We start from the raw sequence: 13,241 nt of genomic DNA, 5'->3' as shown, positions 1-13,241 counted from the left end.
ACTAGACACTCTAATGTATTTGTCCTCTTTCTCAGTTGTGCACCAGGGCCTCCCACTCTTCTTTCTATTCTGATTAGATCCAGTTTGCGATGTTCTGTGAAAGGATTAGTACACATCGTTGTATGAAATCTTCTGGTACTTGGCAATTTCTTGAATGGCATAGCCTTCATTTCTCTGGGATAGACTGAGTTTCTGATGAAAGTTCTTTGTTTCCGGCCATTTTATTTTCTGTAATCAAACTCACAAACGCTGATTCTAAAGATGCTATATAGGTTTTTTTATAGGAATGTTTCTGAACTCCCACACTTATACACATATTTAACCAATACAATCAATATGTCAGTCAAGCGCATATAAACAATCAGTATTATAAGCAATAATTTAAAAAATGTAAGCCTTATATTTGAATGTATAATGAAGTCACAGTGAATGTATGAGCAAGGTACAATCAAGTGCATTAAAATCAAGATCTTTGATGGCTCTATTATTTTAATTGAAATTTCATCAATATTTAATAGAGAATGGATTTAAGGAGGTTGTGAAACAATGGTGGCAGATCTGGAGAAAGATACTCCCAGGGATTAGCATTAAGGGACAGCCAGATAACTTTATGCAATATGTTACTGTACAAGAACGTGTGTCTGAGGCTGGAGGGACAGTTTTTCTGCAGACCAACTTGGCTTTACGATCTTCATTAAAGTCTATTTTTGGATTCAATAGTTGTTTCAGCTTTTTGGTGAGGTAAAAGGAATAACATTCTAATCTAAAGAAGGACAGTTTTCTAGTTTCTTTAACAGGTTTGGGTACGTTACTTTTTAAATGTAATCCATTACAGTTACAAGATACCTACGTTGAGTTGGCTACATCAAATGCAACCATCTTCCTGTCATTGTTCAGTACATTTGAAAAATAAACATTAAAACTTGTTTTGTTGTTAGTAGATATGTTTTAGTAGATAACTAAAACACATTTTATATGGGTCGGCTGATATTATCATAGATACAGTGGGGAGAACAAATAGTTGATACACTGCCGATTTAGCAGGTTTTCCCACTTACAAAGCATGTAGAAGTAAAATCTTTATCAGTGGTACTCTTCAACTGTGAGTGACGGAATCTAAAAAGAAAATCCAGAAAATCACATTGTATGATTTTTAAGTAATTAATTTGCATTTTATTGCATGACATAAGTATTTGATACATCCGAAAAGCAGAACTTAATATTTAGAACAGAAACCTTTGTTTGCAATTACAGAGATCATACGTTTCCTGTAGTTCTTGACCAGGTTTGCACACACTGCAGCACTGTATGGCCCACTCCTCCATACAGACCTTCTCCAGATCCTTGAGGTTTCGGGGCTATCGCTGGGCAATACGGACTTTCAGCTCCCTCAAAAGATGTTCTATTGGGTTCAGGTCTGGAGTCTGGCTAGGCCACTCCAGGACCTTGAGATGCTTCTTATGGAGTCACTCCTTAGTTGCCCTGGCTGTGTGTTTCGGGTCGTTGTCATGCTGGAAGACCCAGCCATGACCCATCTTCAATGCTCTAACTGAGGGAAGGAGATTGTTGGCCAAGATCTCGTTATACATGGCCCCATCCATCCTCCCCTCAATACGGTGCAGTCGTCTTGTCCCCTTTGCAGAAAAGCATCCCCAAAGAATGATGTTTCCACCTCCATGCTTCACGGTTGGGATGGTGTTCTTGGGGTTGTACTCATGCTTCTTCTTCCTCCAAACATGGCGAGTGAAGTTTAGACCAAAAAGCTCTATTTTTGTCTCATCAGATCACATGACCTTCTCCCATTCCTCCTCTGGATCATCCAGATGGTAATTGGCAAACATCAGACGGGCCTGGACATGCGCTGGCTTGAGCAGGGGGACCTTGCGTGCACTGCAGGATTTTAATCCATGACGGCGTAATGTGTTACTAATGGTTTTCTTTGAGACTGTGGTCCCAGCTCTCTTCAGGTCACTTACCAGGTCCTGCCGTCTAGTTCTGGGCTGATCCCTCACCTTCCTCATGATCACTGATACCCCACGAGGTGAGATCTTGCATGGAGCCCCAGACCGAGGGAGATTGACCGTCATCTTGAACTTCTTCCATTTTCTAATAATTGCGCCAACATTTGTTGCCTTCCCACCAAGCTGCTTGACTGTTGTCTTGTAGCCCATCCCAGCCTTGTGCAGGTCTACAATTTTATCCCTGATGTCCTTACACAGCTCTCTGGTCTTGGCCATTGTGGAGAGGTTGGAGTCTGTTTGATTGAGTGTGTGGACAGGTGTCTTTTATACAGGTAACGAGTTCAAACAGGTGCAGTTAATAAAGGTAATGAGTGGAGAACAGGAGGGCTTCTTAAAGAAAAACTAACAGGTCTGTGAGAGCCGGAATTCTTACTGGTTGGTAGGTGATCAAATACTTATGTCATGCAATAAAATGCAAATCAATTACTTAAAAATCATACAAAGTTATTTTCTGGATTTCTGTTTTAGATTCTGTCTCTCACAGTTGAAGTGTACCTATGATAAAAATTACAGACCTCTACATGCTTTGTAAGTAGGAAAACCTGCAAAATCGGCAGTGTATCACATACTTGTTCTCCATACTGTAAATGAGCGGTCTAATTTTGTCAGCCAATAAAATGGCCTTTCCAAATCTCTTGTGTCATTCCAGGAAAGGCAGCATTGAGTGGGCCTACTAAGGTTGTGGTTTTCCGGAATGGATGTATTCCCATTCCCTTCCTCAAGGTAGCTAGTTCATTTACTAGACTGTTAAACTATTATGTGCTCACTAGACTGCAAAACACACTCACCTTCAACATTAGATATTTTCAGTACCTGAAGAGTGAAAAGAGAATTACCAGATAAATTCCTTGAGAATGCCAGAATTCTTCTATGGTTTATGGTTTATTTTCAAGTGGTTGATAATGGTATATTGTAAGCTATTTAGTTAAAATTGTATTAACTGATTATTTATACTTGCGGCTGAAAATACTGCTGTTCTTTAAAGCAGTCACTCAGTAATCAGCCCCACAATTTTACAATAAAAAAAAAAAAAGACTGAGAAGAGACAGTATGCCATAATATCTTCAAATGCTTGATGACAGTAAAAGACACAACCTTTACTGTACACTCACCTAAAGGATTATTAGGAACACCATACTAATACTGTTTTTGACCCCCTTTCGCCTTCAGAACTGCTTTAATTCTACGTGGCATTGATTCAACAAGGTGCTGAAAGCATTCTTTAGAAATGTGGGCCCATATTGATAGGATAGCATCTTGCAGTTGATGGAGATTTGTGAGATGCACATCCAGGGCACAAAGCTCCCGTTCCACCACATCCCAAAGATGCTCTATTGGGTTGAGATCTGGTGACTTTGGGTGCCATTTCAGTTCAGTGAACTCATTGTCATGTTCAAGAAACCAATTTGAAATGATTCGAGCTTTGTGACATGGTGCATTATCCTACTGGAAGTAGCCATCAGAGGATGGGTACATGGTGGTCATAAAGGGATGGACATGGTCAGAAACAATGCTCAGGTAGGCCGTGGCATTTAAACGATGACCAATTGGCACTAAGGGGCCTAAAGTGTGCCAAGAAAACATCCCCCACACCATTACACCACCACCACCAGCCTGCACAGTGGTAACAAGGCATGATGGATCCATGTTCTCATTCTGTTTACGCCAAATTCTGACTCTACCATCTGAATGTCTCAACAGAAATCAAGACTCATCAGACCAGGCAACATTCTTCCAGTCTTCAACTGTCCAATTTTGGTGAGCTCGTGCAAATTGTAGCCTCTTTTTCCTATTTGTAGTGGAGATGAGTGGTACCCGGTGGGGTCTTCTGCTGTTGTAGCCTCAAGGTTGTGCGTGTTGTGGCTTCACAAATGCTTTGCTGCATACCTCAGTTGTAATGAGTGGTTATTTCAGTCAAAGTTGCTCTTCTATCAGCTTGAATCAGTCGGCCCATTCTCCTCTGACCTCTAGCATCAACGCCCACAGGACTGCCGCATACTGGATGTTTTTCCCTTTTCACACCATTCTTTGTAAACCCTAGAAACGGTTGTGCGTGAAAATCCCAGTAACTGAGCAGATTGTGAAATACTCAGACCGGCCCGTCTGGCACCAACAACCATGCCACGCTCAAAATTGCTTAAATCACCTTTCTTTCCCATTCTGACATTCAGTTTGGAGTTCAGGAGATTGTCTTGACCAGGACCACACCCCTAAATGCATTGAAGCTACTGCTATGTAATTGGTTGATTAGATAATTGCATTAATGAGAAATTGAACAGGTATTCCTAATAATCCTTTAGGTGAGTGTATATTTTACTGTATCTTTTGAAAAAAAAAATATCCACATACTTTTTTCCAACACTTTATTAGAGACACAAACATATGTCATATCAAAGTAGTAACAAAGTAAAACTAAATACCCAAATCTTAAAACAGCCCGCCAGTATTTCCATGTGAAACACATCAACAGAACATGACCACCAACACTCACCTTCTGTTTCTCCTGTCCTGGGTCTCATAGAAATATCCAAACACCTCCTGTTCTCTGTGTCTATGTGTGTCTCTGTCCGTCTTCGTCTGTCTGTCTTGTCTTTCTATCTTGTCTATCTCTATGTGTGTGTGTGTGTGTGTGTGTGTGTGTGTGTTTAAAAGCCACTGAGAAGGATAGACATGACCAGTGTGGAAGAGAGTATTATTTACATAATCCAGCAGATGTCAGTAGTGGTCTTTGGTTTTGTTTGAAAAACGTTATGGTACCTCACCTCCAGGTGTCCTCAGATTCAGAAAACCCAAAGCACTCCAATGTGTTCTCTTAGTGTGAACCTATAATAACACCCAGAGAGGGTATGCTATGGTTAAAAAGCTAGTTTTACTTTTTAGTTTTAGCACTGTGAATTAAAAACTTTCAATATGCATTATTGGTCTGTGGTGTGGTCCTGCATGTGAAAGGTTCAGCTGTTGTCTAGAAGGGTTTGTCAGGTTTTTAGGTTATCTGCTAAGTCAGTGGCTCCCAACCTTTTCAGTTACTGTACCCCCAGAAATTTTTGCACTGCTTGGCGTACTCCTGAAGTACCCTCATGTTAATTTCACTAATAAGCGTATGGTGTCATGAGTGTTTTCAAGTACCCCCTGTGGAGAGGCCAAGTACCATCAGGGGTCCTAGTACCCCTGGTTGGGAACCACTGTGCTAAGTGATGTGAATGTTTTGAGATATACAGTTGTAACATGCGTTTTAATGTATAAAAACATGAAGTCATTCTTTTATACATTTCAGTATGGGTGTCCCTGTCTCAGTAACTGAACAGTGTTGTGAGATTTGCTTTACTAATAAAGGACAGATGCAGTGGTCCATTAACCAGCTTTGTAAACGTCATAGAGCCAAACTAGGTTGGACCCAAACCAAAACCTGCAGTTTAGCTGAGCAACTGTAAAATCTACTGCTGTTATACACTGAATTAACTCCCAAAAAAGGTCTACAGAAACATTTATCTAACAAAACATGTATGTACTCATGTAAGTTGTTCTAGACGTCAGAAGCAGCTGGTTTAGTGTTTCCTCATAATCCCAGTTTACAATCAGTATTCTGATGCCATGATAATGAGGGTGATTTGGAATAGAAGCATATCTATCCAAATGTCTCCAAATATCTCATTTTCCATTTGGAAACAGTTGAACAGCTAACATCATGAAATCAAAGTATTTTGGTGAGTCCTAAAGAATCAAATGTCTTGTAATAATTACTAGATCCGTCTATTTATTCAGAGATGTCATTGTGCTGTAGTGTGCCAGGGAAGATTGTTACTTCACATCCTTCTACAATATATTTTATTGTAATGGGGGTTTGCTGTAGCTTGCCTGGATCACCAGATGAGTGCTGGTTCCATGACTCCAGTTTTAGCTCAATCAAGCCCTGCCAAACATCCATAGTATCTGGACCAAGGACTGGCACACGTCTCTCACCAACTCCCACGGTATCCTTTGTAATGACCAGGGTTTGGAGGGACGGTATCATTGTCCATTGCCACTAGATAACGTTTCTCAATATGACCAGATGGGATTTTTGCATAGAAAATGACACCCTCAGTGATTGAATGCTCATTTGAGTTCAGAGCACTGTTAGAGCTCATTTACAATCTGTCAGTTGAGACGTACGCTGTATTTATCTTACTAAGTCATAGTGTCCAGACTGTTGCATTGCTCCACATCTAAAGCTGATTCTGTATGGTTCTATAGTTAATCTTCTACACAGCATTTAAAGTATCCTTTGTAAAGTAACTTTGTAAGAAACATTAGTCAGTTTAACTGTATCAATTTCATTCACGATTAACTATTCACAATTAACTATTAAAACGGCCAGTGAAAAAAGAGGATTTGTTCACGATAGAGACAAGAGGCTATACTTGTCTCTAGCGTGAATGAAATTCCCCTAGCAAAGGTTAGGCTCTGTGGTGTTGTGGTTAACGACCCAGCCTTTCACGTGAGCGACACGATCGCTACACTTTCTGTTGCGGGCCGGCTGAACTTGGCTTGCCTGGTTTCTATTTCTTTTCAAATATATTAATCTTAAAACCTATATGATAAAGAACACATTCTTGACTAATCATTGACTAAATAATGTGTAAATTATGTTAATTAATTACCAAGTGTGCCTTCTGAAAGATGCATGCTACGAAGTTGAGCCACATATTATTATGATGACAACATATTTGCTGAGGATGCGACAACCATGTCACTAACAGAGTCCCTGGAAAACTCTAGAATTTACCTGAACGACAAAAGACTCTATAGGAAAATATGAATCATATAATGTATCAATATAAGGTTTAACACTAGGCAGTGTTATATTTTAATTCTGGTTTCATTGTGTATATGCTTCCACTTTTGCCAGTTTTGATTTCATTGTGAGAATGTTGGTGTGTCAATAAGCCTATGCCAGTGCTTGACTTGCACTGTCATTTTGGGTGTCCGTACTGTGTGTTTTGGTGCAGGAGATCCACTTTAATATTATATAAAATGTGCAGGAAGTCAAGCAGCATAGAAAACAGTGAGGTCCGGCCTGAGATAATCACTGACCTCCTGTTCAGTCTAGTCAGTCGGTGGGAAGCATTATCACCCACAACACACCTTCCCTTTAGGGTCCATATCCTGCTCACCTCTACTGAACAGTCCTGTAATGGCTTATTATGGAACTGATTGAGGGCAGAAAACCTGCTGTTCACTTCATGCAGATGTTTATTGCTGTATAAATTTAGCTGGCAACCTTTCTGGACCCAATCTACCTTCCTTCTGCGTTTTAATTTCAAAAAGTAATTAAAAGCACCTTGTAATTATGTCTTTACTGCTATTACAACTTAATTAGGATTGGGGTTTTATAGGTTTTCTCCGGGGCAGAGGATTTTATTCTACCACACTTTAATGGGTAAATGCACTGAAGCGGGACAGGAACAGGACAGGAAAATTGTAAATGAAGCATTTGACTGAACTTGTTCTTACAATAAGGAAGGACTAATAACACATAGCTAAAAGGGATGTCCACCACAAACAGGCACATAAAGTGTCAGCATTATGTTACGTGTCATATCGAGACAATGAACGTTTCAATGCTAAATTGTGTGCATTAACAGGTCATGTGTTTTCTCCTTGTATTCCGTTAGCATACAAGTGTTGTAAGCTCATTCCAGCGTCAAACAAAGTAATTGAAAGCACCGTGGCAGAAAATACAATATCTGTCTTTAGTGAAAATTGCTTCCACTTCATAATGCCTAACCAGTACTTGCTTCCTTTCTTTCCAGACATATTTCTAATTCACAGTGTGTCCTTAGATAACTCAGGTAAACACCTATCTTTATTATTGCATGCCGATGATTTTCCAAGTTACATTTCATACTGGCTAAGACGCCATTCTCAGATGAATTATTTGTGTTGGTAGGTACTGAATTAATCCTCCCAGAAGAAAAGTTAATTTTCAAGTGTCCTGTGACACAGTATACTAATTTATGAATCTAAAACTATTTCTTTCAAGTTCATTTAGCTCAATCCTTTAAAGTCAATGCTGCTTCTCTGCTGTGAGGCGTTGTTCTGTTATCAGGGACTGACAGAAAGGCAGCAGATTGTCAGACACCCAGACAGTGATTAGATCATGTATCTGCTGCTGGTGATGGTAATGTGTGGCGTGATTGTTCTGTTCTTGTGGATCTGGTGGAGGAGGTGACTGACACACAAACACACACTGTTACACACATTCACACACACACACACACACACACACACACACACACACACACACACACACACACACACACACACACAGAGACATACTGTCACACAATCCAACATGCATGTTGTGCTCTAGGTGATAAGAACCAGACACAGATATCTGAACAACCCTCTGGAACAGATCCCCTGGGGCTAAATCTACTGTAATCTTTTACAACAGGTTTATTCTTTATTGCTTTCAGTAATGTCTGTTCGTGCATTTTTGTGCGTGCAATATGCATGCAATATTTCCACCATTCTCTGTACAGTATGTGCTATCTTTTTGCCCCCAGGGCTTTCAGAGTATCTGCGGCATCACAATGAACAGGAAAATGTATGTGTTTTTGTATGTGTCCCATGCTATCATGCTAGCTCTTACACTAACTGTAACGCAGCTAATGAGGAAGCGGTGGTATTGATCCTAGCTACCTGTAAATATTCAATATGTGTGCTGGCATGCTTAAGTACAAACAGATGCACCTTGGATACAGCTTTGTTGACTGTCCAATAAACAACTTGTAGAAATGCACAGCTTTCTCTGCACAGCTTTCTCTGTCTCTCTGTCTATTTGGCCTTGGTCCTCTCTCATTCTATCCTCTGTCCTTTGTCCTCTGTCTCAATCTCTATAATTTGTCTTTGTCTTCTGTCATTGTCTTTGTCCCTGCCTTCTGTCTGCCACTATGTGCTTGTCCCTGTCTCTGCCACTCTGTCCCTGTCTCTGCCACTCTGTCCCTGTCTCTGCCACTCTGTCCCTGCCTTCTGTCTGCCACTATGTCCTTGTCCCTGTCTCTGCCACTCTGTCCCTGTCTCTGCCACTCTGTCCCTGCCTTCTGTCTGCCACTATGTCCTTGTCCCTGTCTCTGCCACTCTGTCCCTGTCTCTGCCACTCTGTCCCTGCCTTCTGTCTGCCACTATGTCCTTGTCCTTGTCTCTGCCACTCTGTCCCTGTCTCTGCCACTCTGTCCCTGTCTCTGCCACTCTGTCCCTGTCTGTATGTCCAGGCCTCAATCCCTGTCCCGTTCCCTTTCCTCATCCTGTCCCTGTCTAGTGAAGCAGAGAGGACTTGGCAGCAGTGGCAGTAGAGCTCCACCACCCAGGGGGAACCAGCAGTCTAATGCCCCATTACCTCCCTGGTCCTCTGAGGAATAAGAAACGTGTATTCACTGCAGGACCACTGTGGCAGAGATGTCGAAATACTGGAGACAGCTGACATTGTCTTTCAGATAGCAAACTACTCACATTCTGGTTACTTTAGAATATATCTAAACACTACAGCTAGCTAGCCATGGAAAATGATATTTACTTTAGAAGGTATCTAAACACTACAGCTAGCTAGCCACGGAAAATGATATTTACTTTAGAAGGTATCTAAACACTACAGCTAGCTAGCCACGGAAAACTATATTTACTTTAGAAGGAATTTGAGATGTATGTCTGGGTGTCCGTTGAAACTAGATTTAGTGTAGATGTCTAATGCTGTAGGCCAGGTTACCTTTGGAATTGCTTATGCCACAGGACTGTTTACGTAAACTGGTTCTCTGCTCTCAGTTTTAATCCTTATTTTATGATAGGGGAGGGTCACGTGAATATATATTTTACTGAATGATTGGCCCTCCATTTTCATTGGAGAGAGATCCTACTTTCTCACTCATTATAAATAATGTACACTCCCTTACCACTGAAAACCCTGTCTCTCCTCTTTATCAGAATACTGTGGATAAACATTCAAGTTTTCCCTAGATAAGATAAATATTTCTCTACAGTTTTGTCAATAGTCAATTTACCTGGTAAATTAAATTAACTGTAAATTGGGGCAGTATAAAATATGTTGAAAATATTCTGTTAAACCCAAATTATATTTTCTCAGTTGTATTTTCTTTTGTCTTTCATCTTAAAAATATTTTTACAAAATCAATGATATCATTAATAAACCATGTTATGATCAAATTAACTCATCAGACAACTTGAAGGAAAACCACTAAGCCCTAAACAATGCTGGGTTAATGACTATGTTACATTTATTAGATAGTTGCTAGCAGTTTGCATGGTTTCTGATATTTCTGCATCTGTTTAGACTACTTTGAAAGTCAGAACCCACTTTGCGTCCAGCTTGCTGGTTACTTTCAGTACAACACAGGGTTCTTAAAGCATAACAGACCAATAAGGGCCATTCAGTTAATATAATCAGCGTTTAGCCTGTGCTGCATTGATTTTCTGTTCTGCTGTATGGTTGAATTGGGATTTGGGAGGGGCCATGGCCTCAAAAAGATAATTTGATCAGGCTGAGTGTGAGTCAATATGCATCAGATCCAGACAAAGTCGGCCCATCAGCAATATTAATGGGGGCTGAGGCTACGACTTGGAAGACTGAGGCTACAACTGGGAAGACTGAGGCTACAACTGGGAAGACTGAGGCTACAACAGGGAAGACTGAGGCTACAACTGGGAAGACTGAGGCTACGACAGGGAAGACTGAGGCTACGACCGGGAAGACTGAGGCTACAACAGGGAAGACTGAGGCTACAACTGGGAAGACTGAGGCTACAACAGGGAAGACTGAGGCTACAACTGGGAAGACTGAGGCTACGACAGGGAAGACTGAAGCTACAACTGGGAAGACTGAGGCTACGACAGGGAAGACTGAGGCTACAACTGGGAAGACTGAGGCTACAACTGGGAAGACTGAGGCTACGACAGGGAAGACTGAGGCTACGACCGGGAAGACTGAGGCTACAACAGGGAAGACTGAGGCTACAACTGGGAAGACTGAGGCTACAACAGGGAAGACTGAGGCTACAACTGGGAAGACTGAGGCTACGACAGGGAAGACTGAGGCTACGACCGGGAAGACTGAGGCTACGACAGGGAAGACTGAAGCTACAACTGGGAAGACTGAGGCTACGACTGGGAAGACTGAGGCTACGACTGGGAAGACTGAGGCTACGACAGGGAAGACTGAGGCTACAACTGGGAAGACTGAGGCTACGACAGGGAAGACTGAGGCTACGACAGGGAAGACTGAGGCTACAACTGGGAAGACTGAGGCTACGACAGGGAAGACTGAGGCTACGACTGGGAAGACTGAGGCTACAACAGGGAAGACTGAAGCTACAACTGGGAAGACTGAGGCTACGACTGGGAAGACTGAGGCTACGACTGGGAAGACTGAGGCTACGACAGGGCAGACTGAGGCTACGACAGGGAAGACTGAAGCTACAACTGGGAAGACTGAGGCTACGACAGGGAAGACTGAGGCTACGACTGGGAAGACTGAGGCTACGACAGGGAAGACTGAGGCTACAACTGGGAAGACTGAGGCTACGACAGGGAAGACTGAGGCTACGACAGGGAAGACTGAGGCTACAACTGGGAAGACTGAGGCTACGACAGGGAAGACTGAGGCTACGACTGGGAAGACTGAGGCTACGACAGGGAAGACTGAAGCTACAACTGGGAAGACTGAGGCTACGACTGGGAAGACTGAGGCTACAACTGGGAAGACTGAGGCTACAACTGGGAAGACTGAGGCTACGACAGGGAAGACTGAGGCTACAACTGGGAAGCCAGAGGCTACAACTGGAAAGACTGAGGCTACAACTGGATAGACTGAGGCTACGACAGGGAAGACTGAGGCTACGACAGGGAAAACTGAGGCTACAACTGGGAAGCCAGAGGCTACAACTGGGAAGACTGAGGCTACGACTGGGAAGACTGAGGCTACGACTGGGAAGACTGAGGCTACGACAGGGAAGACTGAGGCTACGACAGGGAAGACTGAATCTACAACTGGGAAGACTGAGGCTACGACAGGGAAGACTGAGGCTACAACTGGGAAGACTGAGGCTACGACAGGGAAGACTGAAGCTACAACTGGGAAGACTGAGGCTACGACTGGGAAGACTGAGGCTACAACTGGGAAGACTGAGGCTACGACAGGGAAGACTGAGGCTACGACTGGGAAGACTGAGGCTACGACAGGGAAGACTGAGGCTACAACTGGGAAGACTGAGGCTACGACAGGGAAGACTGAGGCTACGACAGGGAAGACTGAGGCTACAACTGGGAAGACTGAGGCTACGACAGGGAAGACTGAGGCTACGACTGGGAAGACTGAGGCTACGACAGGGAAGACTGAAGCTACAACTGGGAAGACTGAGGCTACGACTGGGAAGACTGAGGCTACAACTGGGAAGACTGAGGCTACAACTGGGAAGACTGAGGCTACGACAGGGAAGACTGAGGCTACGACAGGGAAGACTGAAGCTACAACTGGGAAGACTGAGGCTACGACAGGGAAGACTGAGGCTACAACTGGGAAGCCAGAGGCTACAACTGGAAAGACTGAGGCTACAACTGGATAGACTGAGGCTACGACAGGGAAGACTGAGGCTACGACAGGGAAAACTGAGGCTACAACTGGGAAGCCAGAGGCTACAACTGGGAAGACTGAGGCTACAACTGGAAAGACTGAGGCTACGACAGGGAAGACTGAGGCTACGACTGGGAAGACTGAGGCTACGACAGGGAAGACTGAGGCTACAACTGGGAAGACTGAGGCTACGACTGGGAAGACTGAGGCTACGACAGGGAAAATTGAGGCTACGACTGGGAAGTCTGAGGCTACGACAGGGAAAACTGAGACTACGACTCAGCCCAATCTGACTCAGTCCATCTGATTCAGTCCATCTGACTCAGCCCATCTGATTCAGTCCATCTGACTCAGCCCATCTGATTCAGCCTTACTGGACTCAGTTTTACCCCTGTGTGTGTGTGTGTGTGTGTGTCACATTGAATGGAATATTATTTCTATAACCCTGGCTCCCTGAAGGAAGAGGTGAGGTACAACCCAATCTTATCCCTGCGCTATCAATACAAGATTAATGGCATAACAGAATCAATGTGGACCGAGACATGTTTAGATCCTGGAATACAGGCCATAATGGGTGTTGGATGATTAGTTCAGAT

The sequence above is a fragment of the Esox lucius genome, chromosome 1 (genome assembly GCF_011004845.1).
Source record: "Esox lucius isolate fEsoLuc1 chromosome 1, fEsoLuc1.pri, whole genome shotgun sequence".
NCBI classification, from domain to species: domain Eukaryota; kingdom Metazoa; phylum Chordata; class Actinopteri; order Esociformes; family Esocidae; genus Esox; species Esox lucius.
Note: the sequence above shows the minus strand (reverse complement) of the source record.